This window comes from Euprymna scolopes, chromosome 26, assembly GCF_053919585.1.
Source record: "Euprymna scolopes isolate OS-2025 chromosome 26, ASM5391958v1, whole genome shotgun sequence".
Taxonomy (NCBI): domain Eukaryota; kingdom Metazoa; phylum Mollusca; class Cephalopoda; order Sepiida; family Sepiolidae; genus Euprymna; species Euprymna scolopes.
Window position 1 is genome coordinate 75,314,774 of NC_136507.1, and position 6,000 is coordinate 75,320,773.

The following is a 6,000-nucleotide window of genomic DNA, read 5'->3' on the forward strand; positions in this document are numbered from 1 at the left end:
AACTCCATCTTCGAACGTACTTGGCTCTTATACAGATAGAGGATTGCTTCAGCAATGAGATACCTACTGGAACAATAAAATAACCATTTTTCCAGTCATCTTGGCATTGTAAATATTTAACCGATAAACTCTTAAACTACTGGTCACATAACACTAAAATTAACAGGAAATAGTAATCATACACCAAAGATAGTTTATAACGAGTAAAATCGTTGCTTGAATGGATGAATACCACATACAGAAATATGTCAGCAAGTTGAAACGCAAAATGTTCATTATAATTTACTGGCATATTTACTTATAAATACGCAAATTCATTCATAGCTTGAAGTAATTGAATTAAAAAATTTTCTCGTCTATTTCACAATAAGTCAAACGGTAGGGAATGCAGTTGAAGCGCTAAATGCTTTGGTTTGGATTCTAGCTGATGGCACCCAAGTCAATTTTTTTTTAAACTTTTGAAATCAGTACTATACATTTAGTATAATATAATATTCAACTGGCTCTGTAATGATAAATACAAAATATGCATGAATTAAAATATATTTAAGCATATTTTATGACTGAGCAAGGCCGAGTGCCCCGTGCGATCTCTAATCACTTCTCGTGTGTATGTGTTTCTCGCATCGGGACTTACACTTTATTATCATGCTGACATTTATTAAGTGGCGTTCTACCAGTATTTTATTTAATTTTTGATTTTTGAACAATTATCGAGACTTTCCAGATGACCGTCTCATATCCACCATTTTTTTCTAGTTCTAACTTATAATTAAGCTCTACTTCTGTTTCAAACTAAACAAACGCTTTAAAATAAGTAAACACACACAAAAAAACTTATACAGGTAGGTTGAAGAGTAACTTAGCGTGCCTTTGATAACATTTATTTTTTTTATATATTTGTTTGTTTGTTTTTTTTGGGGGGGAGGGTCACTTTTTCTGTTTGCTGTCTATACTAAAAAATGGCCATTTTTTTTTTTTATTATATTTACTGTAATCGATTACTAGTTATTTTGAACTTTTCTGCTTTAAGATGGCCGCCAATTGAAACAACATTAACTTAATCAAATCAGTTCTGGTTTTATAACAATTTGGTTCAATTAATAATTTTATCACCAAACAAACAGTAATAGTTGTGTTTTATTATTGCGGTATTACTTAGTTATTAATCTAATTGAACTGATGAACCAAATTGTTTGGTTATGATAATGTTATTTCAGTTGGCAGCCATCTTAAAGCTGAAAAGTTCAGGATAACTAATAATCGATTAATAATGAATAAAATAAAATAAAATAAATATTAGTCAGTTTGAAGGATAGACAAAAAAAAATCCGAAAAAGTGGTAAACAAAAAGTAAATAGATAACAAATAAATGTTACCAAAGGCAAGATAATTTACTCTTCTATCTACCTGGAACAGTTGTTTCTGTTTTAACTCATTTTAAAGCGTGTGTTTAGTTTGAAACGCAAGTAGTGCCGACGAGACGGCCATCGGGAGGGGGGGGGCACGATAATTGCTCAAAAATCGAAAATTATTAAAAATTAAACAACAAACTGGTAGACACCCACCCCACTTAATAAATGTTACATGGGTGAGTTTCCACCAGTATTTTTCGGTGCTTATTCAAATTGGCACTTATAGCGGCAATTAAAAGTAAGGAAAACACAGAAAACTCTGTACGTACCACTCAGTCATGGATCGTCGTTCCAGGAACGAATATGTCATGTTCCAAAAATCACGTACATCGATCAAGTGTTTTTTTTAACTAAGAAAATAAAAATTTACGTTTTTTTTTCTTTTGCGATTTTACTACTTGGGTGCGTGTTAAGCTATAGTTAACAAATCGATATTTTAATGTATATCGTTTTAAGCAAAAACAATATTACGTACTAATTGTCGTGTTGAAAATAGTAATATTCAAAAATTATGAAAATTTATTGAGTAGAACAACAACTGCTATTGTGTTTTTAGTAAATATTGCAGTCATGACACAAGTAATCTGAAATATTCTTTTCGGAGTTATGTCCCCTGTGTATAGCCTCCTACTGCCTTCTTTATAACGTCTATAAAAAATGTGTTTACCCAATTTTCTGTGAAAATTACTTTTAGAAATAAATTTCTATTCGATGATTTTTCGTAATTTTTGGATATATTACTATTTTCGTCATGAAAATTAAGTACGTAATATTGTTTGTGTTTGAAAAAAAAAAACATTTTAAAAAATCTATCTGTCAACTGTATCTTAACAAGCACCCTGAATTGTATTAAACAAAAGGCTGATTTGTTACCTCAGAGGTTTGATTTGAGTTGTCTCCTCTTCATTTCATCGGAGTCATGCCCGACGAAAACACTACGACTCGACTCGCTCGCTCAGTCGTAAAATTTGATTTTCTTGAATAAAAAAAAAACTACTTGATCAAATTACGTAATTTTTGGAATATGACATCTTCGTTCTATAACGACTACGTACTACTTTACTGTATTTACTTTTAATTGTCGTCATAAGTGCCAATTTGAATAAGCACCGTATTTTCTTTAATTTTCATTTTATTGTCTATACTGCAAAATGCTCATAGTTTCTGTGGTTATATTTTATTTTTGTTTTGTTTGAAAATAAAGACCCGTGGAAACATTGTAGAATATCAGATAAATGAAAGCTTGAGAAGGAAAAAAAAAACTTAATATATAAGAAGGTTGGCGATTACATCGGCCATAATGTTGTGAACAATCAAGAAATTAGTAATTCAAATAATTAAGATGCATACATGCAGTTGTTTTAAAAAATATATGAATAGTATGAACTTATTGACCTATTATTAAAATGGCTGACTTGTTTACGAGAAAATCGAAATGTATACTGGCGGGTTTAAAATCGTAATTATTATTTTTTTTATTTTATTTTTTTTTCTACGGAATTTGAATCGAGCTGGGGGAGGTGGGTACCCTAGCTCTAATTAAACTAAGTTTTAGGTTTAGTTCGGTAAAAATCGATTTGGTTCGGTTCAAATTCTGTAGAAGCGCCCATTTTCGCTTTATTCTACTTTTCAATAACTAATCGATTCAAAGTAAATAATGAAAAAATTACGTGCAAGTCCCGCACAGTCGAAAAACACGCGAAAAGCGGTTAGATACTTTTATTTATATAGCTATTTGAATACGTGGGGGGGGGGGAATACTCGCCCATGTTTATTACAAAAATGGGAGCAAGTACAGAGTTCGATCGAATTAAAACTAAATAAATAAATAAACACACGCAGAGAAAAAACTTTATGATGTACGTATCCGTCACGGAACGAAAATGCCACGTTCCAAAAATCACGTAAAATGATCAAGTAGTCAGAAAATCATATTTACAATTTATAGTGATTTATAGTAAATCGTAACTATTACAAGGCTGATTTTGATTCGGATTTAGTTGTCTAAACATGCCAACAGCTCGCTTCCTCATAGCATTTGATACATAATCAATTTACGTAATTTTTGGAATATGAGATATTCGTTTCGTGACGGGTATGTAAATCAAAGATTTTTCTACATTTTTGGGTGGAGGGGGAGGGTTAAATACTGGACTTGCACCTGAGGATGAAGCCTTACTTAGCTAATAATCAGCTTCACCTATATATATATATGTATATATATATATATATATATATATATATATATATATATATATATATATATATATATATATATATATATATATATATATATATATATATATCGTAATGAAATTTAGAATCAAGCCATTTTTGTTATCTTCTTCGGTCAAGACATTAAAAAACTAAATAAACGATTTAAATTGTCTACGCATCATAAAAAAAAAAAATGAAAAAAGCATTTTTCCGATTTTTTTTCTTAACCTAGAAGGAGGATTGCTATTCAAAAACACAAAAATAGATACAAATACACACACACATCCGTTTCACCACAATAACGAGATACGGATTAATGTATTAAATAACATATTTCATAAAAAGAATAAATCGCCCGCTTTAACAACTTTCCAACGATATTTACCCGTTTTTTGCCATTTTCTTACAAAACTAGTCCATACAGGTGGTCATTACTGTGACTCATTGTCAAATAAAGGAAAACAGTTTTTTTTTTTCGTTTAAAAGCGGAAAAATAACGATTTTCTTATCTAACATAAATGAACACGGTTAAAGAAGAATTATTCCAGTATTTTAACAATAATATCGAAGAAGGGCAAACTCTGATTATTAATGTGTTACGAAACACAGGTAAAATGTTTAAAATATATATCGTTAAAAAAACTACGGAAGAAGACACTGGCAAAACGAGATAAAACATGTAGCTATATATATATATATATATATATATATATATATATATATATATATATATATATATATATATATTCAGTATTACTTTAATAGTACTCAATGCGATATTAGAGCTTAGTAGCAGTATAAAAACATACCTACTTGTCATACGTATATTCCTAGTTCATGATATATCGCCGTATATACACTTATAAGGTGTTACGTATACTTTTGTTTTAATATTTACGCCAATAGTGCTCAATACTTGAATAGAGTTTGGTGGAATTATACTAAGCTTATGGCAAGTGAGCCAGTGAGCCACACAGAAATGCCTGTGCTTCTTCAATAAACGAAGGAATTCATTAAGCTATTATATATATATATATATATATATATATATATATATATATATATATATATATATTAGTGATTATGTATAATACGGACAGTACTAAAATAAAAACATTATTATTTAGAAACCTGTTCTTAGTATGGGGAGAGCGCGTTTTGTAACTATTCTGTACTTTCACCTACAATTTAATAAAAACAAAAGATACCATAAAAAAAATTTAATTTAAATTCATAATCCTACCTAATAAATTTTTTTTAAAAAAACAAAAAAATAGCATTGTTGTTTTTAATTTGTAGCTATATCTACATGTTCCGACATCAATATCTCTGAATTGACTAAAAAAATACAGTGCGTGCGACAGTTTATATATATATATATATATATATATATATATATATATATATATATATATATATATATATATATATATATATATATATATATAATCACATCAGTATCACACTGTTTAAAGTAAACTACAATAGTCTTATGACTGGTGTAGATTGGTAAAGGTATACTTTTACTTACCGTGCGTCCTGGTATAACAACGAACAACGCTTCTTCTCTCAGTGGTACTTAAATGCTAGTATGGTCTCAGTAGTAATTGGGGTGTAGGCTTGGGTTGTTCGTTTGCGTTTTTGATACAACACCCGACCAATAAGGTGGGTGTGCGCATGTTATTGTTACGATTCTTCTGAAACCCCCCTTAAAAATACGGGTCGGGTATGCGTTTTCTCTTTCTCTCTCTCTCTCGCTTTGTTGTTGGAGCGACGATTTCCCGGTACTCTCGATCGACAGCCCCCAATAAAACAAGTGTTTCAGTCCTCCCCCTCCGGCTTCTCCTTCCTCTTACTCGTTTTCTCTATCCTCTTCTATGTGAATCTGACGTGACATCACTTTCTTTCTTTTCTTTTTTCTTTCTTTTTATTTATTTTATTTATTTATTTTATTTTTTTTTTTGCGCACAGCAGAGCAAGGTTATTTGCGGGTTCTTTTTGTGTGTGTGCGTGTCTCGTTATCGCTCGCGTATTATTTAAACCAGTTTAAAATTATTGCTTTCTTTCTAAAGCCTACCTATACCTACGTTGCTTTCCTTTCCTTTTCTTTTCACCCCCCCCCTAACACTTGCTTTAAATTCAGAATTAAACAGGTAGCTAAGTAAGAAATAGTAGCAAAATAGTCGCAATTATCCTATTAAAAAACTCGCATTGGAAAGAAGTGTGTGTGTGTGTGTGTGTGTGTGTGTGTGTGTGTGTGTGTGTGTGTGTGTGTGTGTGTGTGTGTGTGTGTGTGTGTGTGTGTAAGGTTTGTGTGAGAGAACCCCAGTAAGCTGCTCAATTATAAAGAAGATATCAAAATAAGGGC

The 6,000-nt window shown here is 30.8% G+C and overlaps 1 protein-coding gene across 4 annotated transcripts in view; it reads right to left on the minus strand.

Moving 5' to 3' along the window:
- LOC145248189 (uncharacterized) overlaps nt 1–5,719 on the minus strand; it is a 296,866-nt gene extending 291,147 nt beyond the window's left edge. For all 4 annotated transcript variants that reach the window (XM_080110048.1, XM_080110051.1, XM_080110046.1 and 1 more), the window contains exon 1: nt 5,164–5,719. The gene's annotated coding sequence lies outside the window, so the exon portion shown is untranslated. The remainder of the gene's footprint in view (nt 1–5,163) is intronic.
- Between the last annotated feature and the right edge of the window lie 281 nt (nt 5,720–6,000).